We start from the raw sequence: 27,756 nt of genomic DNA on the forward strand, positions 1-27,756 counted from the left end.
AGGTGACTTCATCTAAGCATATTCTCTATCCTCCAAATTTAGCATTGCCATGGAATAGCAACTCTTTTGTGTCTCCAGTTCTTCTATCTGAAGGGGACTCTTTGTATGATTAGTTGGTGGCTCACTGGTAAAAGAACCTGCCTGACATTCGAGACTCGGGTTCAGTCCCTGGGTTGAGAGGAAGCCCTGGAGAAGGATATGGCAACCCACTGCCTGAAAAAAATTCATGGACAGAAGAGCCTAGTGGACTACAGTCTATGGGATCGCAAAAAGATGGACACGACTTAGCTACTAAACAACAACAACAGCAAACCACTATTGTATTGTGTGTGTGTGTGTTAGAGGTGTGTGTGTGTGTGTGTGTGTGTGTGTGTGCAGATAACCTGGTTTTTTCACACTTAGATCTCTGAATCAGGAAGATTCACATCTGGAACAAATGCAAAGTCTACATCAAGATCCTGAACTCTGAACCTTATGTTGTGATTTGATAGGAAATTTTCATGTCTTCTGAGGAAGTATATTTTACCTATATCAGGGAGGGAAGTGAATATTTGTGGCCCAAAGCATTGCCTATGGTAGATTGTAATATTCTTTCCAATCTCTTTCTGCATTTTTTTTGAGAGGATGATATAACCCTGTCTATTGCCATGTGAAGTGCAGTCCTCCCTGTTAAATGATTATATTTCCCCACCCCACTGACTTCTGGGTTTTACAATGTCACTTGCAGTGTGACACACCCAGTAGGCTGTGTACAGAAGTAATGCATATACCACACGAGCAGTCTTTAAGAATGACAATGTGGTTCAGCATGTTTCCTTCTCCCCTTAGGCTTTGAGAACAGTGTACTATAAATGTAGGCTGTTGCCTCCTTGCTAGAATGAAAAAGACCTATAGAAGACCACTGAGATGGAGACATATATGAACTGCATTTTATACAACTTTGATGTAACATGAGCAAGAAATAAACCTTTGTTGTTTCAAGTCTCAGATTTGGGGGTTATCTATTTCCAAAGCATAGCCTACCAACAGCTAACTACTAAACATCTGAAGACCATCTCCCTATGACTTCACTCATACCACCTGGCACAGTCTGCCACAAAGTTCCTACTAAATAGATACTTGATATGCACATAAGTAAAAGACATGACGATGTCTAGTCATTCATCATAGAACATCTTTTTTGAGAGAAGTCCCAAAATAGATTTATTTATTTATTTATTTTTTGTCTCTATGTCTGAGTTCTCAAGTGACTTCAGGACTCAAAATCTTCTAGAGGACTGAGATTTCTTCTGATGAAAAATCAACATTGTCAAAATAAGGATGCCTTTGAATTGTTGGTATTGATTATTTCATTAATATGTCTGAATGGATGAGAATTCATATCAGTGCAAAATGTCTAATATCTCCTTAAAATCAGTAAGAAGGTTAAAAATTTCATAGTAAAAATGGGAAAGAAGTTGAAATGACTCAAATGAAATTTGTTTAAAAATTAAAATTAATAAGATATTTTCAAATATTAACTAGTTTAACATATATAACAAATTGTGATAACCCATTGCATTGGCAACAAAATAGGCAAACTCATATATTGCTGATAGAACTTTCAAGATGATAGCTTGGCAATGCCTAAAAACAATTAAAAAACACAAAGGTTTTATCTTTTTAGCTTTTTATTTTATATTTTAATATAGTTGATTTTAAACTACCACTACAATGTTGTGGTAGTTTCAGGTGTAAAGCAAAGTTATTCTGTTATAAATACATATGTATCTATTCTTTTAAAATTCTTTTCCCTTTTAAGTTGTTATGTAATACTGAGCCGAGTTCCCTGTGCTATACCATAGGTCCTTGTTGGTTATCTGTTTTAAATATAGCAGTGGCCTCCCTGCTGGCTTAGAGGGTAAAGCATCTGCCTGCAATGCAGGAGATCAGGGTTCGATCCCTGGGTCGGGAAGATCCCCTGGAGAAGGCAATGTCAACCCACTCCAGTACTCTTGCCTGGAAAATCCCACGGATGGAGGAGCCTCGTAGGCTACAGTCCACGGGGTCGCAAAGAGTCAGACCCGACTGAGCAATGACACATGTGTGAACATGTCAATCCCAATCTCCTAAACTATCCTTTCACCCCACCTTTCCCCCTGGGTAGCTATAAGTTCATTCTCTAAGTCTGTGAGTCTATTTCTACTTTGTAAATGAGTTCATTTGCATCCTTTCTTTTGAGATTCTGTATGTAAGCAGTATTATACAATATTTGTCTTTTTGTGTCTGCCTTGCTTCACTCAGTATGACAGTCTCGCGGTGCATCCGTGTTGCTACAAATGAGAGTATTTCATTCTTTTTAATGGCTGAGTAATATTCCATTGTATAGACGTGCCACATCTTTGTCCGTTCCTCTGCCTTTGGTCATTCAGGTCGCTTTCACGTCTTTGCTATTGTGAGCAGCGCTGCAGTAAACACTTGGGTGTGTGTGTCCTTTCAGACCATGCCCAGGGGAGGGACAGCAGGATCATACAGTAGCTCTATTTTTAGTTTTTTATGGAACCTCCATACTGTTGTACTGTAACAGTTTACATTCCCACTAACAGTGTAGGAAGTTTCCTTTCTTTCCACACCTTCTCCAGTATTTATTGTTTGTGGATTTTTTATTAAAAAAAAACAAAACAAAACATGGCTTTTAGTTCAGCAATTCTAACAACTTATATATATATATATATAACCATAATTACCTATCTGCAAGAACATTCAATACAATATTTTTTGCAATAGTAAAAGAACGGAAATAACTTAAATGTCTGTCAGTAGGGAAAATAATGATGTATTTATGCAGACATAAAAGATGAGTGATTTTTCTGGAAATAAAATATATTGTTATATGAAAAAGTAAAGAAGAGTGTGTATTATGCTGCCATACAGATCAAATTTAACAATTTATTTACCTCAATACATGTGATGTATAATTAGGGTGACCATATATTTTAGTTTGCCCAATATATTTCTGATTTTCACCTGTTGCCCTGGCATAATGAAAACTTGTTCACCCATTTACTCTTAAAAAGGCCTCATTTTGGTTGATAAATTATAGGTTACCAACTAAAGTTTAGATAGCATATGTCTACAACATTATTTAAGTATGCACAGGATACACAACTATGGCTGTCACCAGGATGCTTGTGGGTCTAAGATGGAAAAACACTGAATTTACTCACATGTCATTTTTTTTGTAAATGTATTATACCATGTTTGTGGACTGTTAATTCAGAGGAGTATAAAAATTGGAAGAGCTGTGTGTCTGCTCAGTCTTGTCCAGGTCTTTGTGGCCCCATGAGCCTGCCAAGCTCTGTCAGTGCGGTGGTTCCAGCATTAATACTGGAGCGGGTTGCCCCTTCCTCCTCCAGGGGCTCCTTCCCAGCCAGGGATCAAACCTGTGTCTCCTCTGTTTCCTGTATTGCAGGCGGATTCTTTATCATTGGGCCACCAGGAAGTCCCATAAAAATTTGAAATTGCTAAAATATCTTTCCATAAGATTTTTATAGAATGTGAAATTATTGTGAAATACAGGAAAAATGATTAACAACACAAGATCATACTGTGTAATGTTAAGAGAAAGAAGCAAATGGGATCAACATTAAAGAATATTTAAGGGTACAATGATCTAGAATTGCATTTTGCTGCTACAGTGCCAAATAGTGGCCCTAAAGCAAAGTATAATTTTCTCACTGACCTCTTGATGTTTTGCAAAAATAAAATATGTGAGGTAATTATAATGGCTTCCAGGAATTAAATAGACTCCTAATTCACAAATAAATCTTGCATATTTTCAGTTCTCTCCAGAATATAGTGTCTATTTGAACACCATGGAAATGTTCAGAAGATCTTTTTTTCCTCAAAATTCAATCTATTTTTTTCTTCAGGCCAGAAGGTTATCATAAAATCAAGTATTATAGGACAAGCTTCACTAATTATTTGTTAGAATATAAGCTTCTGGTATGACAGTCTCCTTCTGTTAGAATACACAGACTGGAAAGTGACTCAGACCTGAAACCAACCAGAAAAACAAGAGCCCTGAGTACTGGCCTCTGTGCCAGCACTGCCGGAAGGACCTTGATGAGTTAGCAGATGATAAAAGCTATGATTGGGTGAAAAGTGACCCACATTACATTGTTCTATTATTTTTAAAGCCTAAGAAGACCTATTTAATTGAACTATTCATTTAAAAAAATTTGAACTCTCTGAGTCAGAAGGAAACAGACTGTAATTTAAATATTCCTTGACCTCCTGCTTTCAAAGAGGTTAAAGCACAGTAATATTAAGGTAAAAATCTATTTCCAAATAATTATAGTCCTTGGGCTTGTGAGAGGGTAATATATTGAGAGGCATTAACTATAATAGATATGTGATAACCGCCATTTGACTGACACTCAGGTACTGCCGGAAGGACTTCTCCAAGGACGGAAGACTCTTTCTACCTCGGAAAGACTTGGATGCCCCCAAAGGAGGAAGGAGTAAGTGTTCTTGGGAAGATCTTTATTTGAATGTGCTTTAAGCAGAGAATTACAAGAGAAATTATTATACTATTAACATTAAATTCATATGATAAAAATAATAATATTTATAGTACTTTTATAATTCATTCCACATTTTGCACATGTAAAAAGTTCTTAATTTCTCCAAAGAACTTTGTGATATCATTTTACAAATAAAGAGATTAGGGCTTAGAAAGTTTAAAAACTTCCCAAAGATTCTATCTCTAGAAATAGTAAGGCTCAGATTTAAATATAGGCAATTAAACTGAACATAGTATGTTATAAAAGCTAAAGATACATTTGTACTGAAAGTATTTTTGTAAAATTCTGAGTGTCTAACTGATACATGAGAAAATTATGTGAGTTCCCATTTTACCTATTTTTAAATAAGTTCTCTCAATTATAAGTGATGTTTATATTGGTGATTAGATATTATTAATGGTATACAGGTAAAATCAATTCCAAATTACCATGTATTTTGCCTCTTAAGAGATGTGCAGTCATTAATAGTGAAGTACAGGAAGCCATCTGATAAACAGAAGCCTTTGTTTGTAATATGTTGTACATATACTTTCTCTTAATTTGTCCTTGGGATTCATAAATAAACATTAAATGTAGGAAAGGCAGAATTTTGCTTTACATTTAATAAAAACCATTTTAATTACTTAAGAAGAAATTTATCCTGACTGATATACTTAACATAGTATTTGCTGTACAGAATTTGGTTAATGAAGTATTCATAATTATTATTAATAATTAAATTAATCACTTTAATAATTAAATGAATTATTAAGTCTAAAATTGCATAGATATAAAAATAGCTATGAGGTGTTTAAAAGGAAAGCTATGCTTTGGGGCAATGCATAAGGTGTGGACAACTTGTCCTAATATATTTCATATGAAGTAAAAATAATTTTAAGAATTAATTTTTGTCTACATTCTATTTTACATTTGGTTTATGACTATTCTCACTTTTATATTTATTTTGTTTTATATTGATCATTTATTTGTATATGGAGATATCTTTGGACTAAAAGAAGGAAAAAGAGTTTTATGCAATCAAATGCATCATTATTTCTAATAAATATGTGATAAAAAAAAGTAGGCCTCAAGGCACAATGCTTACCTTTTCTAATTCAAAAAATGTATTATTTAGAATATATATCCTACTGAAAGCTATCTGGGGAGAAATAAGAAGCATGTATAAGAAGATAATTGAGACTTTTCAAAGGTTTATGGAAGTTATAAATGATTTGTGAACTATACATATTTGTGAAATAGTCTGGGGAGACATGGACAAAGGAGACAGGATTCTGGTCCTGAATGAGTCCAATTTGTTAGAAGGTGACAGTCAGTTAAAAGAAAAACAAAGCAGATTTAAGTGACAAGATATAATGACAATTATGAGAGAGGTAAATGCCTTCTGCAGTAGGATAAAGAAAGGCTGTGTGGACACAAGAAGACCTATGAAAGCAAAGCATCAAAAAGATTATGAGGTAGGATTTAATTGCTGGTACTTTCTTGTGTTTAATTTACATATGTATAACATACTACTTAAGAATTTTTACAAGCTGCATGATTATGAGAGAAAAAGAGAACAATAAGAATGTCTAATTGATGGTGTTTTTAATAAGCATTTAAGATGGTGCTTAATTTCCACCTATATTTGCTTGTATCCCAGTTAAGGCGATGTTGTAGAAATTCAATATATTATGCAACAGACTACTAAGCTATAAATAACATTATAAATAAAACCCATCTAATTATATCACAAGAGAGGCTAAGAATCAATTCGTGAACTACCAAAAGATCTAACTGAAGAGACATATGTTTTCCTTAAAATAATGAAATATAGAATGTGTGAAATTTACTTTGTAGTCAAGCCTGAGATTTGGGGTATGTCAAACTTGGACGAGGCTTTATGTTTTCTATGAAAGATATAGAGGATTACTTTTAGTAAAATTAGAAGCAGAAAAGGTTCAAGCTATTTCAGTCATGAGTATGCCATAGCTAAATTAAAATCCAGAGTTTTATATCTGGAATTCAAAAAGATTGTTTCAAGTTGGAGGACTTTCAGTTATTTGTTTATAAGTCACTCAGAGATTTCCTCTGATAAAAAAAACATAATGGACTATACAGATGTTAGTCTGAGAATTAGTAACTGTATTACTATTAACAGTGGAAATACCTAACGACCTGGATTCCGCTCACATGGAAAAATAAAAGACAATGAAAACTACATTCATCTTGCCTACACTTTATGTAAATATGAGTCCCATCACTCAGAGCTTCAAACTCTGTTACAAAGGGAAGCTAGGATCTGACACTTCCTTGTAAGCAGTGACACAGAGCAAGGTTAAATCTGGAAGGATTAACATATATTTCCAGTGTATTTCTCTTCATATCTGCCAGCATTTCATTCAAACCCTAAGCCCTTTGCATCCTCTCTTTCACCATATATAGAAATGACAACTGAATACTTAGAGAAAGCATTGTCCTAAGTGATAAATTGAAAGATTCTAATGCGCATTTGGAGAGCAAGTATTTTCTGCACCCAAAGATCATTTTAGATCTCTGTTAAATGGAATGGTCTGACCAGTCCATCAAAAGAAATCAGTCCTGAATATTCTTTGGAAGGACTGATGTTGAAGCTGAAACTCCAATACTTTGGTCACCTGATGTGAAGAACTGACTCATTGGAAAAGCCCCTGATGCTGGGAAAGATTAAAGGTGGGAGGAGAAGGGGACAACAGAGGATGAGATGGTTGGATGGCATCACGGACTCAATGGTCATGAGTCTGGGTAAACTCCAGGAGTTGGTGATGGACAAGGAGGCCTGGTGTGCTGCAGTCCGTGGGGTCACAAAGAGCTGGACACGACTGAGTGACTGAACTGAACTGAACTGAAATGAAATAGGAAAGTTGCGGATTGAAAGGACGGAGTAGAAAAGCAAGAGCCACTGACATGAAAAAGGACAAATTCCAAAAAGTTACTGTTTCTGGATTCTCATCTATTCACAACCTCTGGACCACTTGTCATCTAACAGTCTGAGGCATTAAGTTCATCTGAACATGAGTAGTTAGTCTTGGCCATTCTGTGTTGCAGTAGAACAGGAGTGAAACGTTTTCTCAATCCCATTCTATGGCAGAATTAAATAAAATTAGTTTTCCTATAATCTAGGTCAGTGTTGGATCCCTTGCCATTTAATATATAACATTCAAATGACTTGTTCGTTCCAAATATGTGTGGTCTTTCATTTAGCAAAGTGTTCATGTATATTTTTTTAAATAGTTTACTTTTCTGATAGCCTGACATAGTACAGTCCTCTAGATGTTCTCTTCTATCTAAAAAAGGGGGATAATCGCTTTAAAAATAAAACATTTCTTCTGTGAATAAAAATCAGCAAGAAATTCTTGTGTAATATTTTTATGACATTTGCTGTTGGTTTGTGACTTTCAGAATGGGAAATATCAGCCTGCAAAAAATCACATGAGACTACTACTTCAAAAGATGAGCTGCTCATTTTTCAGTACTGTCATTGATATTCAAAATGGCAGTGTATTTATGTATGTTCACTTCTCCAGAGTAATGAGGCTTATGCTATCCTTTAAGGAAGCTAAGTAGGAGTCTTATAATGTCTCTAAATATAATGTCTCTAGAGTCTTATAATGACTCCAAATTTCACTTTTAGAAGAATTTTACATGCAGGCATATTTTACTTAACGTCTCAGAAAGGCAAGTGGATGGCTATACCTGTACCACTAAGGTCAATGAAACATTAATTTTATAGCAACACACAGAGAGGTGAGAAAAAAAGACCTTGGACAGGCTTTAGGTGGTAGGAAATGATGAATAAATTTTAACAGAAATTTAAATATCACACAGTGTTTAGTTTGTAGGTATTATCCCAAGACAACTTAAGTATAGGCAAATACCTCTTCGATTTTATATATAAGAAATATGGTGTTTTATATTGGTAAGATCCTCTGGGAATAATACAGTGCATGGCCTCAAATCAAAATAAGTAATCATAGTCTCTGATTGGGTAATCTCACCTATGGAAATTTGATTTAAGGAAATTATCCAAAAATATAATGCTATACACTCAGCAACATTTGTTAAAATTTCAATTTATAAAATAATAAAACTAATTAAGTGACAATCTTTTGTCTAAAGAGGTTTTAAAGGTTATATAAGCTGAAGGGAATGTTATATAGATATTAAAAATTACAAATATGAAGAAGAAAGGAAATTTTTCATGAAATAAAGCATATAATAGACTTTTAAAATTGGTATTTATAACATATTACACAAGGTCAAAGTGATAGAAAGAAAAAATATAGCTATTTTACTAGAACCAGCAGAATTGTATTGAACGTGAGTTATATTGAATATATTTCACTGTGTTGAATACACATGATTGAGGCTGAAACAAGTTCATATCAATTTTACCCATAGTAGTGTTACAATCACATCATTTTTCATCTCACGTTTTTTCAAAATTATTTTAAAGTTTTTGTGTTATTGGAAATGTTATTTTTTAAATAAATAGGAATTCTAAGTTAAATGTAATATCTGACCATTACACAAATTAAATATTACAATATTTAACCATTACCTCTTCCCTCTATCTCTAAGAAAGAAAAATCACAATTCCATATTTCTGGCTCAGTTCTTTTTTTTCTTAATGAGGTTAGGCATACAGTAGGAAGCTGATAAAGATCTTGTTGACAAATGAAAATTGCTAGGAATTAAAATTAGCCTGCTTATACTAATCAATACTTGGAAGACACTGCGGCACACACTTTCATTAGAAAATCATTACTGCACATAAAAGATGTATGTGAAGCCGCACTAGTGTAAAACTTTAAAAGGTATGTCTGTTGCATGGCTTAGTAGGTGAAGAGTGGTCAGGAAGGAGTCGTCAGTGCAGTGTTTGTGAAGTGTGCTAAATGGGCCATCGCAGCTCCCTGCGGTCTGATGCGGTTTTCTGCAGATACAGCTGCTGCTGTTTGTGGTGGGATGAAGGAAGGGAGAGAGAAAAAACTGTCTTCATCTATGTTTCCCAAACTGGAAAAGTGAAATTTGTACTCCATTGAAATTTTTAATTCAAGCTTGTTGTATTCTTAACAATGTCTCCATTCTTGAGATTTTCCCGTGAACTACAGAAGCACATTGCTGAGTTTGTCTCTGTTACCAGTCTCTGACCAGGGCTTAGTGATTTTGGTCCAAGTGTTTCACATCATTTACTTTTTATGGATTATATTTAATAATTTAAAATATATCACATTTTACTGCTATTACCCTAATTTAAGATATGAATCAATGACTAAAGAATGGTTCATTTAAAGTTGTGGGGATAAACAGAACATTGTGAAAAACATATTTCGAATGATACATGTAGGAACTGAATGCACACAGAATGTGCAGACCATGTGCTGGGAAAACTCTAATTTCACAGAAGTGACTATCGAAGATACTTTTAAAAAATAGGAAGCTTAAGGCTGAATATTTTAAAACTGAATGTCACAAGACAGTTTCATTGTGTCTTAAAAGATCGCATATAATACACTCAGAAAGAAACAGAATAGCTATTGGAAAATATTTTTAAAAACAATGTTGACAGTGTTATTAAATCAATGACATATAATGGGGGAAAAAAACATTTACTTTTATATTAACCAATCATCTATTTATTTTAGATGATTGATACCAGTACACAGTATGTTTATATGTGTGTGCACACAAAGCATATCTACATATCATATATATATATATATATACACACACACACACACACACACGTGCAAGTATCTGTGTGTATATCTATATTTGAAGAAGTGCTCCATTTATTAATGAAATTATGTGCATTATAAAGAAAAGCCTCCTCATTTTATAACCTATGAAGTAAATTTAAAGAGGATAAAAAATGACAAAGTTGTATGAGTAGTAAAGAAGTGTATAAATGTATCGGCAGGACTTTTGAGTATTCTCAGTGATTTTGCCGCAGTAAAGTAAACCCCACCACCCCCATGTCTTCGGATAGTTATTACCCTATCTGTTAATTACCTGCCAATACATGCTACATTTCTCCAAAAGTGGTGATATTTACTTTCCTCATTTCCTCACCTGATATCCATTTCTCCACCACTCCAATTTGACCTCAGGCGCAGTATTGCCTCTGTAGTAATTCTTGATAGGGACCATGGTGGGTATATTTATCAAGTGAAAAAACAAGCTGTATTGGAATCTGATTAAATTAGTGATGGGTCTAGAAAGCAGAATGACTAGGAACCCTTCAACTTATGCTTGACTGACTTAATGTTTCTACCCAAAATGCTTCCCAAGGTCAGAATCTTATACTTTCATTTGATGCCTTCCTAACTCTGCCAGACCTGCTTTTGATTAGGTATTTAAAGATAAAAGTGTATTAGGTTAACTGTCGGACACAAATGAAGAATGAAAGCAAGGATTCCATTTCTTGTAATGTCCTTCCTAGAAGGTCCAGACAGCTGCTAGTCATTATGTTTTAAGTATAAAGAGAGAGAGAGGGAGAGGTGGGGAGGAAGGAAGGAAAAGAGAAAGAAGGAGAGAAGAAGGAAGGAAGGGAGGGGAGCAGATGGGAGGGAAGAATGCGGAAAAAGGAAAAAGGGAAGAAATAGGGCTAGTGTTGTCTGCCTTATTATAGCTATCTCTTGATTTGTATCTCATTGTTAATATAGGTGTTGGGTAAATCCTATTGAGTTTCACATATTTGTTATTAACTATCCTTCCTTTATTGGCTAATTTACCACTGCACTGAAACGAGGCTATATATCTCAGTGATAATAGTTCTAAACTGCATTAGGCACCTAATCTGCTTACTATCACTTCTTGGTGTAATAGTAATTTTAAAAAGTGACTTTAATTTTAGAAGTGTTCTGTGGATTCTAAAATTTTAAAATAAATGTCTACCACCAGCAAAATGGCTTTTGGATAAGTGGATAATTATAATCTTTCTACAAACTAAACTAATTAGCTGCCCCCACTTTCCTAAGGAGAAATCTTGGTACTTTGCACATTTCTTAGTAACTATTTATTTGACAGAAGGGCCATGACTAAGCAAGTGAGGCTACTTGGGATCGTTTAACACGGTGTAATAAAATAGAACCATGGAGTGATGGATTGAATTCCTTATATTAAAATTAGGATTCTGAGACTACAAAATGAACGGAATTCTAAAGAACATAGTGCTTAAAACTTCTGTTGAAGTTTATTTTACTTTATTTGGTGGAGAAAGCAATTTCAAAGTTTATTAAAAATACTATCACAATTCAGTTACTAATAGGTAAAGATGAAGCAACACTAACATTTTGAAGAACAAAGATGCTAATTCAACTGAATCACTGTGGCAGCCCTATTTCTCAGGATTTCAAAACCTTTACTATAGTACATACAGACTGGGTTGAGGAACTTTATGATGCTTTGTAAGAATACTTCCAGTACACATGTGACATGCTTTCAGCAAACACACATATTTCTTTCAAATAATTTCACTTAGAATTTCAAGATGAAATCATTCTCTTAAAATGTAATGATGTGAATGTATAGCTGCTTTATTTCAGGACAGTGATTATAGGCCCAGGAAGCTGAGAGAAAAATGGCCTACAGGCTATAAGACACATAAAATTATTTGACTCCATACTGAGAAAAAAATGTATGCAGGTCAAGAAGCAACAGTTAGAACTGGATATGGGACAGCAGACTGCTTCCAAATTGGGAAAGGAGTATGTCACGGCTGTATACTGTCACCCTTATTATTTAATTTATATGTAGAGTACATCATGAGAAATGCCAGGCTGGATGAAGCACAGGCTGAAATCAAGATTGCCAGGAGAAATATTGATAACCTCAGGTATGCAGATGACACCACACTTAAGGCAGAAAGTGAAGAAGAATTAAAGAGCCTCTTGTTGAAAGTGAAAGAAGAGAGTGAAAAAGTTGGCTTAAAAGTCAACATTCAGAAAACTAAGATCATGGCATCCCATCCCATCATTCATGGCAATAGATGGGGAAACAATGGAAACAGGTACAGACTTTATTTTGGGGGCTCCAAAATCACTGCAGATGGTGACTGCAGCCATGAAATTAAAAGATGCTTGCTCCTCATAGAAAAGCTATGGCCAACCTAGACAGCATATTAAAAAGCAGAGACGTTACCTTGCCAACAAAGGTGCATCTAGTGAAAGCTATGGTTTTTCCAGTGGTCATGTATGGAGATGAGAGCTGGAATAGCTGAGAATTGATGCTTTTGAACTGTGGTGTTGGAGAAGACTCTGGAGAGTCCCTTGGACTGCAAGGAGATCCAACAAGTCCATCCTAAAGGAGATCAGTCCTGGGTGTTCATTGGAAGGACTGATGCTGAAGCTGGAACTCCAATGCTTTGGCCACCTGATGGGAAGAAATGACTCATTGAAAAAGACCCTGATGCTGGGAAAGTTGAAGGTGGGAGGAGAAGGGGACAACAGAGGATGAGATGGCTGGATGGCATCACCGACTCGATGGACATGGATTTGAGTAAACTCCGGGAGTTGGTGATGGACAGGGAGGCCTGGCGTGCTGCGGGGTTGCAAAGAGTCAGACATGACTGAGCAACTGAACTGAACTGACCTGAATATATATGTATGTATACAAAAGCTTTTCTACTACCCTTGATAAAGGCTTGAAGAAAACATAAAAAAAAAAGGAGAAGATGGAGAAATTGGAAAACATAAACTAAATGAAATGGGAGCGCTGAATATAAAATAGAAAAAGTGAAACATCCTAGATAAAAGTAAAAGATCATCATATAGTCCAGTTGTTTTTAAACATGACTGCTCATTAGAAACATATTTAGAGCTCTGGAGAAAAATGTCAATACCTGAGCATTTGCTTTTTATTTTTTTTCAAAAACCTTCAAGATAATCCTTCTGATATGCATCTGGATTTTAAAAAATGATTACACAAATTTCTATTAGATCCTAGGTGATAAAGAGTTCTATTATTTTTCTCTTGACCAATCATTATACATTGGTATTAAGTGAGTAATAGTTACATAATCACAAGAGTGAAGGGTGTTTATCAGTTTTCACAGTCAATAGCCAGAGGGGGGGAAGAAAAGATAAATATAATTGCAGGCCATAATGGGAACATGATTAACTTAAAAAATATAAAATAATCACAAACAATTTGGGTGGATCAGAGTCATGTAGTAAGTGGAAGTGCATACCTGCACATATTTTCATCCACCCAGCCAGTATATGTCTTTGGTTGCTGTATTTAATCCATGTACGTTTAAGTTAATTATCGATATGTATGATCCTATTACCATTTTTTTATTTGTTTTCAGTTTACTTTCTGTAGATCTTTTCCTTCTCTTGTGTTTCCTTCCTAGAGAAGTTCCTTTAGCATTTGTTGTAAAGCTAGTTTGATGGTGATTAATTCTCTTAACTTTTGCTTTTCTGCAAAGCTTTTGATTTCTCCAGCAAATCTGAAGGAGAGTCTTGCTGGGTATTCATGGTTGTAGGTTCTTCCCTTTCATCACTTTAATATGTTGTGGCATTCCTTTCCAGCTTGTAGTTTCTGTTGAGAAATCAGCTGATAGCCTGAGGAGAGTTCCCGTGTATGTTATTTGTTATTTTTCCCCTGTTGCTTTTAATACTTTGCCTGTGTCTTTAATTGTTTTGTCAGTTTGATTGCTATGTGTCTCGGTGTGTTCCTCCTTAGGTTTATCCTGCCTGGGACTATCTGTGTTTCCTGGACTTGGTTGACTGTTTCCTTTCCCATGTTCAGGAAGTTTTCAGCTATTATCTCTTCCAATATTTTCTCAGGCCCTTTTTCTCTCTCTTCTCCTTCTGGGACTCCTATAATGCGGATGTTGGTGTGTTTAATGTTGTCCTGGAGGTCTTTTAGATTGTCTTCATTTCTTTTCATTCTTCTTTCTAGATTCTGTTCTGTGGCAATTATTTCCACCATTCCGTTCTCCAGGTCATTTATCTGTTCTTCTGCCTCAGTTATTCCACTGTTGATTCCTTCTGGTGTATTATTCATCTCTGTTTGTCTATTCTTCAGTTCTTGTAGGTCTTTGGTTAACATTTCTTGCATCTTCTCAATCTTTGCCTCTGTTCTTTCCCCAAGATCCTGGATCATCTTCATGATCTTTACTCTGAATTCTTTTTCCTAAAGTTTGCCTATCTCCATTTCATCTAGTTGTTTTCCTGGGGTTTTATCTTGTTCCTTCATCTGGGACATAACTTGCTGCTTTTTCATCATGATTAGCTTTCTGTAATATGGTTTTCATTTTAGCCTCTGTGAGACTGCGTTTCCTATTGCTTTCTGTCCACTCTCTGATGGATGGGGCTGAGAGTTTTCTGTAAGCTTCTTGATGGGAGGGACTGGGTCCTGCTTGATGGGAGGGGAAAACTGGGTCTTGCTCTCATGGGCAGAGTTTTGCTCAGTAAAGCTTTAACCCAGGTATCTGCTGATGAGTATGGCTGCATTGTCTCCATGGCTGCTGTTTGGCCTGAGGTGACCCAGCCCTGGAGTCAGTGGGCTCTGTGGTAGGGTCAGTGGCAAACTCCAAGAGGGTTAACACCAAAGGGACCTTCCAGTGGGGGGGACCTTCCAGCGGGGGGACCTTCCAGCAGGGGGGACCTTCCAGTGGGGGGACCTTCCAGTGGGGGGGACCTTCCAGTGGGGGGACCTTCCAGTGGGGGGGACCTTCCCAGTGGGGGGACCTTCCAGTGAGGAGGACCTTCCAGTGGGGGAACCTTCCAGTGGGGGGACCTTCCGTGCCCCCAGCCCCGTGGTGAGCCCCTGCTGACCCACGCCTCCACAAGAGACTCTCCAACACTAGCAGCTAGCTGTGGTTCAGTCTCCCGTGGGGTTGTTGCTCCTTTCCTCCGGGCCTTGGTGTGCTCAGCATTTTGTCTGTGCCCTCCAAGATGGGAGTCTCTGTTTCCCCTAGTCCTCTGGAAGTCCTATAATCAAGGCCAGATTCCCTGGGGCTTCCCAGTCCCTTTGAGTTCCCCAGGCTGGAAAGCCTGATGTGGGTGGGGTTCAGAACCTTCACAACAGTGTGAGAACCTCTTTGGTATTATTGGTTTCCAGTCTGTGGGCCACCTACATGGTAGGTATGGCTTTTGATTTTATCATGATTGTGCCTCTCCCACCAACTTCCTGAGGCTTCTTCTTTGTCTCTGGACATAGGGTATCTATTTTTGGTGGCTTCCAGCATCATCCTGTTGATGACTGTTCAAGAGCTAGTGGCAATTTTGGTGCTCTTTCAGGAAGAGATGAGCATATGCCCTTCTAATCCACCATCTTGAACCAGAAAGTGAAATCGTATTATTTTGATTTTATCAAGAACTGATTTTTTTATACCATATTATGGAGCTAGGGTCTGTTCAATCTACTGTCTGTTTCATATTATTTGTTCAATTCAGTTCAGTTCAGTTCAGTCATTCAGTCGTGTCCGACTCTGCAACCCCATGGACCGCAGCATGCCAGGCCTCCCTGTCCATCACCAACCCCCGGAATTTACTCAAACTCATGTCCATTGAGCCGGTGATGCCATCCAACCATCTCATCCTCTGTCGTCTCCTTCTCCTCCTGCCTTCAATCTTTCCCAGCATCAGGGTCTTTTCAAATGAGTCAGCTCTTTGCATCAGGTGGCCGAAGAATTTACTTCAGCTTCAGCATCAGTCCTTCCAGTGAACATTCAGGACTGATCTCCTTTAGGATGGACTGGTTGGATCGCTTGCAGTCCAAGGGACTCTCAAGAGTCTTCTCTAACACCACAGCTCAAAAGCATCAATTCTTTGGTGCTTTATATTCATAGTCCAAGTCTCATGTCCATACGTGACTACTGTCAAAGCTATAGCCTTGACTAGAGAGACCTTTGTTGGCAAAGTAATGTCTCTGCTTTTTGATATGCTGTCTAGGTTGCTCATAGCTTTTCTTCTAAGGAGCAAGCATCTTTTAATTTCATGGATGCAGTCATCATATGCAGTGATTTTGGAACCCCCAAAAATAGAGTCTGTAAGTGTTTCCACTGTTTCCCCATCTGTTTGCCATGAAGTGATGGGACTGGATGCCATGATCCTAGTTTTCTGAATATTGAGCTTTAAGCCAACTTTTTCACTCTCCTCTTTCACTTTCATCAAGAGTCTCTTTAGATCTTCTTCACTTTCTGCCCTAAGGGTGGTGTTATCTGCATATCTGAGGTTATTGATATTTCTCCCAGCAATCTTGATTCCAGCTTGTGCTTCTTCCAGCCCAGCGTTTCTCATGATGTACTCTGCATATAAGTTAAATAAGCAGAGTGACAATATGCAGCCTTGACGTACTCCTTTTCCTATTTGGACCAGTCCATTGCTCCATGTCCTTTTCTAACTGTTGCTTCTTGACCTGCATACAGATTTTTCAGGAGGCAGGTACGAAGTTCTGTTATTCCCATCTCTTCATATTGCTAGAAGCCTCCAAAGTGATTTTTGTATGCAAATCTCTAAATCTCTCATTTACTTGAATAATGCTTTTAAATATTTTAGTGATTATATTTGACTATTGTACATAATAGTCTACTAAAGAATTTTGAGAGCAAAAGTTAAGGCTAATTTAAATTTTTACCCTAATTATGTTTTAAACATATGTATTGCTGAAAAATATTTCTATAATTAAAATTTATATAAAATACATATAGATTTTTTTCTGTAATAGTGTTCTGAAGAACTGTAGATGAAGAAATTTCCTAACATTCTTATAAAAAAATTGTTCATATCTATCATAAGTTCCTACTTAATTAAGAGGACCTGAGATACTTTAAAATAAAAACATACCACAAGTGATTATTTGAAAATGTTGAATGTACTTTTCTTCACTCTAGGTAATTGAATAAAATCTTTAAGATATTTAAGTTGGCAGTGCCTCAAGTAAAAGAGTGACTTTCAGTATACCAGTAAAATAGTTCTGGCTACTAGAGAAATATGTTTCCATTTATTAGAAAGACAAATTCTAACTTACCAATTTTAAATCAACAGTCTTTTGAAAGAAAATACTTCATTCCTTCAGTGTGATAGATTCTGTTGAATATATATTTTCAGGAAAGATTAAGGGAAATATTGTCAATTGAAATGTTTTTCATTTATTCCTTACATATCCTATCAGGTAAACTTTCCTTGACTGAATTGCAATCAAGTAATAATTCATCAGATAACAGCAGTTTCCTTGGAGCAAGTAACGATGGAGAAAAAGAAATAGATTATCATTTTGAAAGAGCTTGACCTTTTATTAAATCTGTAAAGGCAAAGGGAGTTAAACAGTCTTTGGCATATTTCACAGGTCCCAATTACAAAAGGCTGTAATTATTATTACAGAACAAACTGAGTCAATTAGGCTGCTAGAACTTATGCTGTGCTATCCTCAGCAACCCTCTCAGCCTACTGTTAAAAGTCCTGAGCTGTGGCTTTCTGTAACACTCTCAGCATTTGATTTAGTTTACAAAGAGAAATGAATTATAACCATCTCCTAGAGAGTGGAATTACATTGCCAACATGCTGAAGTAGTCTTTTGACTAGAAGTTAAATGAGGAAACATCCTCAGATCTCTTAATATTGTCCACCATCTTCATAAATGTACCGATGGGAAGAAACTAAGGAGACAAAGATAGCATTATAAAAATGTAGCTCTATTATTGTATCTGTGCTGGAAACCAAATCTTGAAAAATTTCTTCCATGTATTTTATATAATTTGTACCACATACTACTCCATACGCTAAACACATATATTTTTTAAAAGAATAAAACGTTTAAGAAACCATGATTTATATATGTGAGTAAGCAGTATAAATTTTTAGCACTTGTTAAAATGTGATTGTAACATAATGTGGTTGTTTTTATAGGCTTTACATGAAATCCATTCCAACTTCTCTCTTCTCAACTAGTGTAACTTAGTAGGTTATGATCAATTATTTATATCACGTTTTAGTGTTTAAGCTAGTGGAGAAAATATTGATAGTTTTTATTACCATTAGGAGCTAGGTAGCAACACCTGCCTTCATTCAAAGACCAGCTATTCGTTAAAGACATGGTCCTCAGAAATTTGCATCACCTAGTGGGCTTGTTAAACCACAGATTGCTGGGCCTCAGTCCCAGAGTTTCTGATTCAGTAGATCTGGGTTGGGGCAATAGAATTTTCATTTCTAACAAGTTCCCTGGTGATGTTCTCGCTGCCTGGGGTGACAGTTTGAGAACCACTACTGTAAGAATAATTGTTCTCATACTTACAATCTGAAAAGTAACCTTGGGAAGCCATGGAATATATAGATCCCTGTGTCGGCTGTCTAGACATTCAGATTCAATAGAATTCTGAATAGTTAGAGCTACAGTTTACTCCTCAGCATCCTGAGGGGACAACTAGCAGGTATATCCACTTAGTTATTTATTCATCTAATACTCATCTAGTTTCAGCTGTATGCCAAGTACCATTCCAGACCCCAGGGATAGCATTGGGAACAGGACAGATTTGATCCCTTACAGGCTGGCATGTTAGAATGGAGTGGACAAGGAGACCATCATGTATTGCTTGTAAGAGCAAAATGTTGTAAACCCTACCTGTTCCTAAAATATCCATCTATATACTAGAATATTATGTAGCAGTTAAGTTATATATCTTCAAACACTAATGTGTTTGAAAGATCAAAGCATCCTTTTCAGTGGAAAAAAAGCAAGTTCCAGATCAGCACATAAAAATTGACACAGTATACATAAAATCAAAGTCAAAATTAGGCATTTCTATTATTACATCTGTAACCATAAAATAGTATGAAAAGCATAGCAAACTATAGCATGGGTAAGTATCAGTATTGAGAATATTGGTTTTTGTTCTTCTATTACAAGTAAAATATTCATATGCTTTTATGAAATTTAAAAACAATTGCAATTTAGTGGGCAAGACAATAGAAAATTGGGCAAAGTTCTCTCCCTCACAGAGGAAAAAATAAAATTGACAGTAAGATAATTGACTCTCAACAACATTAGTTGTCAAGGAAACGAACATTAAGATATCCATAAGATAACTATTTAGACATCATATAAATGCAAGGAGGAAAAAAGTACAAGCTTTGCTTGCCTGGTTCAAAAATGATTGCAAAGGAAGTATCAGACCAAGATTTGTAACCAGATTTAAAGAGTCTGCTCTACTCATTACATAGAAACAGGCTACAAAACAGAAAGAGCCTAGACAAACCCATCAGCTTCAGCCTGCATCTTGCTTCCCAAAGGATATTTCAGGGAATTATGCTGTAGAATTAGTATCAAAAGCCAGTCTTTTGTATTTTCCAGTACCTACTTTCTCCTTTCAATCATACTTGCTCTCCTATATACCCACCATCCAGCTTTCCTAAAACACGGACGCTTGATAAACTTTTCCTAGCTTGTAGCATGGAACTCTCACCAATAATTTCAACCCAGTCCCTCCCCTCAAGTGTGCCGTCTCTGATCATTTGGTAGAGAACTCTTTCTGACATGGCTTATAGGAGGCAACACAGGTAACTTGTCCTGTTATTTTCTTACGTGCTGTGTGTGCTAATTGCTTCAGTCATGTCTGACTCCTTGAGACACCATGGACTGTGGTCCGTCAGGTTCCTCTGTATTGGAATCTATTTATAATAAGGGCTTCCCAGATGGCACTAGTGGTAAAGAATCTGCCTGCCAATGAGGGGTCTCAAGAGATGTGGGTCTCATCCCTGGATTGGGATGATCCCCTGGAATAGGAAATGGCAACCCGCACCAGTATTCTTGCCTGGAAAATTCCATGGACAGAGGAGCCTGGCAGACTACCATCCATGAGGTCACAAAGGGTTGGACACGACTGAGCACGCACACACACACATTGGAACCAGATATCAAACTGCCAACATCTGTCGGATCATAGAAAAAGAAAGAGAATTCCAAAAAACATCTGCTTCTACTTCATTGATTATGCTAAGGCCTTTGACTGTATGGATCATGAAAAACTGTGGAAAATTCTTAAAGAGATGGGAATACCAAACCACCTTACTTGTCTCCTGACAAACTTGCATGTGAGTCAAGAAGCAATAGTTAGAACTGGACATGGAACTGGTTCAAAATTGGGAAAAAGATATGAAAAGTCTGTATATTGTCATCCTGCTTATTTAACATATATACAGAATATATTGTGCAAAATGCAGGGCTGGATGAATCACAAGCTGAAATCAAAATTGCCGGGAGAAATATCATCAATCTCAGATATGCGGACGATACAACTTGAATGGTAGAAAGTGAAGAGGAACTAAAAGAGCCTCTTGATGAACGTAAAAAAGAGAGTGCAAAAGGTGACTTAAAACTCAACATTCAAAACACTAATATCATGGCATCTGGTCCCATCACTTCACGGCAAATAGAAGGAGAAAAAGTGAAAACAGTGAAAGGTTTTATTCTCTTGGGCTCCAAAATCACTGTGGTTGGTGACTGCAGCCAAGAAATTAAAAAGATTCTTGCTCCTTGAAAGGAGAGCTGTGACAAACCTACACAGAGTATTAAGAAGCAGAGACATCGCTTTGATGACAAAGATCTGTACAGTCAAAGCTATGAATTTTCCAGTAGTCACATACGAGGTGAAAGTTGGACAGTAAAGAAGAATGAGAGCTGAAGAATTGATGCTTGTGAACCGTGGTGTTAGAGAAGACTCTTGAGAGTCCCTTGTACAGCAAGGGTATCCACCCAGTCCATCCTAAAGGAGATCAGTCCTGAATATTCATTGGAAGGACTGATGTTGAAGCTGAAGCTCCAATACTTTGGCCACCTGATGTGAAGAGCCGATTGGAAAAGACCCTGATGCTAGGAAGCCTTGGGAGCAGAAGGAGAAGGAGGTGACAGAAGATGAGATGGTTGGATGGCATTCCTGACTCAATGGACATGAGTTTGAGTAAACTCTGGGAGACAGTGAAGGAAAGGGAAGCCTGGTGTGCTGCAGTCCATGGAGTCACAAAGAGTTGGACATGACTTAGCAACTAAACCACAATTTATAATAAAAACACAGAGACAAATACGTAGGGATGAAAGTGTTAGGCGCTCCTCTGTGGATGGGATTCTCCAGTCAACAATTCTGGAGTGGGTTGCCATTCCCTTTTCCAGGGAATCTTCCCCACCCAGGCATTGAACCTGTGTTTCCTGCATTATGGGCAGATTCTTTATCAGCTGAGCCTCCAGGGAAGATAAATCTAATTGAAGATAAGTAGAAAATTTTAGATCCTTGGCCAAAGGTGCCTTGCTAATATTTCACCCAAAGTTAGATTTATGTCCCCAAACACTTTTGAAGCTGGAAAATTGAACTTAAACCAGCAGAACTTGCCATAACGAGTTTATTTCATGGCTAGAGGGAAGACCTTAATGTAAACCCCTGTGGATGGGCCAGCCACCCATCAGATTCCCCGATTAACTGAGCTTGTGTCTCTCAGTTCCTTCCCTCAAACTGTCCAGTCTTTAAAGATAGTCCTCCCATACCGAGTGCATTAGGAACGAAAACCTGCAAGAGATATCTTAGAGCGCAGTGTAGCAGTTCTCTAACTTCAAAGAGCATGAAAGCCACCTGGAGAACTGTTGCAGCACAGACTCCTGGGTCCTATCGCTGGAGCTTCTGGTTCAGTAGGCCTGGGGTGGAGTCTAGGAATGTCTTGGAAGTTCAAAAGTGGTACCACTGTTGCGAGTTGGTGATCAAAGTTGAAGAACCCCAGTAACAGTGCGTTAGAATCACCCGGGTAGTAGTTGAGAAAATACTGCTGCCTCAGTTCTGTCCAGACCAATTACATCTGTCTCTGAAGGTGGGGTCCCATTCACTGGGATTTGATCAATTATTTCCTGGTGATTCTAATATTCAGCTTTATCCATGGCAACGTGAAGTAGTTGTCTGACATAGATGCTTCAAGCCAGGAGAATTTGTTCCATCTTAATTTGTCCCTGAATTTGTTCTTAAATTTTAGATATACATACTTAGCCACTGGAAGTATATGTTTCTGAATACTTAGAAGAGAAAACACGTTTGCAGCCACAGATTTTTTCAAAAGACTTTTGGTATATAAGGATGTATATACTTTTGGGTCATTGCAAAATGCCAGTAATATTTTCCCTTTAAATAAGAATTGTTTGTCAACTTTTTATAGAACATAAATTTACCCTGGGGCTTCCCTAGTGATTCAGATGGTAAAGAATCTGCTTGCAGTGCAGGAGACCCAGGTTTGATACCTATGTCAGGGAGATCCCCTGGAGAAGGGAATGGCTACCCATCCAGCGTTCTTGCCTGGAGAATCCCATAGGCAGAGGGGCCTGGAGGGCGCATGCGGTCACACAGAGCTGGACGGTACTGAGCGACTAACAGCAACAACAACAAACTGATGTTCTGACCCTTCACTTTTTCTTTAAATCTTAACATTTTACCAGAAACCACAATACAGTCCTGCTTTGATGTACCTTTGTGAGGGGCATTTATATAAAATTCCTGTAACCAAATTTAGTTTGAGATGACTACTTTCATTTTAAAAAATAGTCTTCTCTTTTATTTTGAAGTACACAGAGACACACACATGATATTAAGAGTAATAATAAAGAAGCAATCTCCTGTACACCAGTTAATTAATTTAGGAATTAAGATGTGGCTCAAAGTTTCAAGGATGGCCATCACTAGTCACATGGGAGGTAATTAATAGCCTAAATTTTGAATTTGTCATCCCTCTGGTATCTTCACTGTATATAAAAACTGACACTTCCTGCAGTAGTATGTGGCTCTCCTTGCTGGAAGTTCTAACCAAGTTTTAGTATTGTGCAAGGAGTTGTTAAGTCCTTAAACAACCTAATTCTCATAGTGTATACTATAACTTTATAGGGGAATTTAATTTGACTCAGAAATATTGTAAATTCATATACTAAATAAAAGAACAAACAAGTAAATATAAAGAGGATAAGTAACTAAAATGTTGGGGGATGGTTTATCTCAAGGGACTTCAGAATGTCTCTGGTCTATTTGGTCTGCCATAAATGTCCTTCTCTATGACCCCTCCCCCCCCCACCCCCCCACCCCCGCCCCGGCTCTTAGACTGCAATACAGATAGAAGTGGATCACTTGCTTGGCAATGAAATTGCAAAATCCTACTTATTCATTAAAAGTTATATCAGTCAAACTGATTACAAGATGTTAAGAACCTGACGTCTATTAAATACCAATATCTTGCAGCAATTGGTAACTAATATCTCCCTTTTATTGATCTTATCAATGCACACTGAATTATATGGTTTTATATCCATGTATTTAGGGGACATTAGGATGCTGTATGCCACTTGGAATAAAATCCAAATTGTGTAGTATGGTTTAAATATTCCTTTTTTTCCCATTTATTTTTATTAGTTGGAGGCTAATTACTTTACAATATTGTAGTGGGTTTTGTCATACATTGACATGAATCAGCCATGGATTTACGTGTATTCCCCATCCCGATCCCCCCTCCCACCTCCCTCTCTACCTGATCCCTCTGGGTCTTCCCAGTGCACCAGGCCCGAGCACTTGTCTCATGCATCCAGCCTGGTTCTAATGAGATGGATGAAACTGGAGCCCATTATACAGAGTGAAGTAAGCCAGAAAGATAAAGACCATTACAGTATTCTAACACATAAATATTCCTTTATAACTTCATTCTCTGTATTTCAGCCTTGTTTTTCAATTTCTCAAGCACACCATGTTTTTGCCTCTTAAATGTGAAAGTGAAGTCGCTCAGTCATGTCCGACTCTTTGTGATCCCATGAACTGTAGCCTACCAGGCTCCTCTGTCCATGGGATTCTCCAGGCAAGAATACTGGAGTGGGATGCCATTTTCTTCTCCAGGGGATCTTCCCAACCCAGGGATTGAACCTAGGTCTCTCACATTGTAGGCAGACGCTTTACCATCTGAGCCACAAGGGAAGTCCTAGCCACAAGGGAAGTTGCCTCTTAAATAACACATTGTATTTTCACTTTGTAAAGAAACCCACCCTCTGAATTATAAGTGAGCAAATAAGTGGATGATGGTGAATTTTCACTGATACTACCTATTACGTTTGTCGTGTTTTGAACTTTACCCCCTGGGACCTACATGTTCCCTGTTCCTCTTTTCAATGTCAAAGCAGGATCCATGACATCTTCTTGGCATATCTTACATCTGCATGCCACAAAGCCATCTCTTGCAATATCAAAACATTATTTCTCTTGACTTCCTTCTGTTATTAAAGAATCATTGCTTTCCCTTACTCAACTTTTTCCATAGTCTGTGTTTCATGCTGGATTCATATGCACATCATATTTTTAAACCTTCTTGCACCTTAATAATGATATTTAAAATCTTACAGTTTATGCAGTTTGCTAAATTTTATACCAATGCATTCATATTTTATCTTTTTAAACTTGAAAATAACAGTAGGTCTTATCTTGTTATGTGCTTACATTTAATTTCATCTCAGGATTTGCATATTTTGACTATATTATTTTTTTACTTGTGTAAGATTAAATGATGAAATCCTCTTATGATACAGTACTTATTAAGTGTTAGCAGCTAGGATTGGTGTTCCACATATATGATTTCATTCATTGTTCACAACAATACCTATTAAGCCAGAAATAATTATTCCCAATTAACACAGAAGGAAATTGACTTCAGAAAGGTTAAGTAATCTATTTAAGATTGCACTGCTAATAATTAACCCTAAAGGGTCTGTTGATTCCAAACCAAGCTCCTAGCTACTAAATTCTGCATTTCAATCTTTTTTAGGCCACACTACATTAAAAAGATTTTATTGATGCATTTTACTTAACAGTTTTGCTTCTCTCTGATATTTTCTAGAGCTTTTTTTTTTCTTTATCTCTCTCTCTGTCTCTTTCCTTATGATGTATCCAACATAGAAACTAGACCAGTATTGATTTTTAAATTACATTACTAACATGAGAAAAATCCAGAGACAGACAGACAGATAGATAGACAAATGCAAGAGAAGAATTCTGAGTCTGTCTCATCTGTTTGGTTTATGATGCTGTAATTTTCATAATTTTTTGATTGCTCAAGTGAATAGACATAAGTGAAAGTGCACGAGGAGATTTTTGTGGCATCCTAGGGGGCACCTACAATGTGCTATTGACCCAGTGGGTTATTACCCTTACTGTAGGCACAGTGGATTATCAGTTACATATGAAGTACAGACTTTGGCATTTCAAGTGATTGCTAGTAGTCTTTCCACTGGGCTAGTGTTTGGGCCCAGCTTTAATATCCTGCATCATAGAGTTATGATGAGGGTATGTTCAAACTCTTCAGGCAGGGAGAATTTTGTTCTCGCTGTCTCTCTCCAACCTCACTTATTCCTTTCTTGTCTCTGCCCTCGTTTTGTTTTCTATTCTTGCAACTATACACATTGCCAATAGGAGGGGTTATATACCTGGTTATCTAATTAAAAAGCATATCAGTTAATGCAGGAAGGTTTTCTTCCCCCCAACTTTAAAATTTGAGGGAGTGTTGTCTTGGTTAATAACAGAATGCATCTTCACATTTAGTTTTATAGCAAGCACATTAAAAAAAAAAAAGTCTCATATTAAACTCTGGTAAAATGTGACTAGCTTCTAAGCTTGGTCCTTCTATGAGGCTTTGCTCTGTCTAAGAGAGTGGATCTTAAAGGGAAAAGATGATAGAATTCTTGTTTAGACTCTCTTGCATGCAAGAGGGATGTTTAAATTAAATTGTATGATATTGCACTCAAATGCAGAAGGAAATGGTAACCCACTCCAGTATTCTTGCCTGGAGTATTCCATGGACAGAGGAGCCTGGTGGGTACAGTCCATGGGGTCACTCAGGTTAGCCTGAGTGACTAACACACACGTACAAACAAACACACTTGAAACTGATTGGACTTTGTTCACATAAAATCCAGGGTTTTTAAAAGCACTCAGTAGACTGTAAGATGATTACCATGGTCTGACAGTTAGCCAAGTTTTGCCACACCATAAGGCCATTTATATTTATAGTTAGCAATATACGGTTATTTTTGAAGACTCTACCATTATACACTCACCAGTAATGGTAAGTACTAACCGCCTTCACTGATGTCTGTTTCCTTAAAAGCACTGGGTGGATCTGTTTCCTCACTAGAATCTTCAACTTAATACCACTTGAACTTTCAATGTTGTCTTCAGAACTAGTCTCTTTGTTACTAAATGTGTGCGTGCATGCTAAGTTGCTTCCATTATGTCTGCCTCTTTGTCTGCAACCCTATGGTCTGTAGACCACCAGGCTCCTCTGTCCATGGGATTTTCCAGGCAAGAATACTGGAGTGGGCTGTCCTGTCCTCCTCCAGGGGATCTTCCCGACCTAAATATATACGTGCAATTAAGAAAATTAGAGAATAGTATCTGGGGAAGACATCATAATTTGGCTTACTTAGCCCTCATTTCCTATTCTGTTTCTGTTGCCTGGTTTTACTCAAGTAGAAACATAAAGATCCTCATTTTTCTCACTCTCTTAAATCTGGAATGGCCAATGAGTTATAACAAATTCTGATGCCACAGCCTATTCCACCTTCTTCCTGTGTCTCTCTTAATGCCAACAAGGTGGTTGGAGCTATAGAGCTATTGTGGCTAGTGGTAACTGCCACAGGAGGATATAGGGAATCACAGGTATCTTTGCTCCACAGAAAACCAGACCAACCTCTTAACTACTTATCTTCAGAATATGTATTATATAAAAATATTCAAGCATTATTTAATACAACAGACATAATATGAGCTATGAATTAATAATAATGATTACCTAGTTCATTAAAAAATGAGAAAAAAAAACTAGGTCTCTAAGCATGAAAGAAAGTTGAAGCTAACAGAAAATTTTCTGTGTCCAATTTTGAGATGAGGAAGAAAATTTGGACTATCAAAAAAGTTATTAAAGTAATTATTCTTCTTAAAAGGTAACACTTTGTAAGTATTAATAAGTTGGACATGTGTTGGTTGGACACATCCTGTCATTTGTCCCACCTCCTCTTCTTCCTAAGAGTACATGGAATTTCCCACCTGTACTATTTGCAAAGGATGGATTATTCCACTTCCATTTCTGAGGATGTAGTATTATATTGACTAAATCCAATTAACGTGACCCATTTTCTGGACAAGATAATTTTTCCAGATAAGTACGTATGAAAA

The sequence above is a fragment of the Cervus canadensis genome, chromosome 4, assembly GCF_019320065.1.
Source record: "Cervus canadensis isolate Bull #8, Minnesota chromosome 4, ASM1932006v1, whole genome shotgun sequence".
NCBI classification, from domain to species: Eukaryota; Metazoa; Chordata; class Mammalia; order Artiodactyla; family Cervidae; genus Cervus; species Cervus canadensis.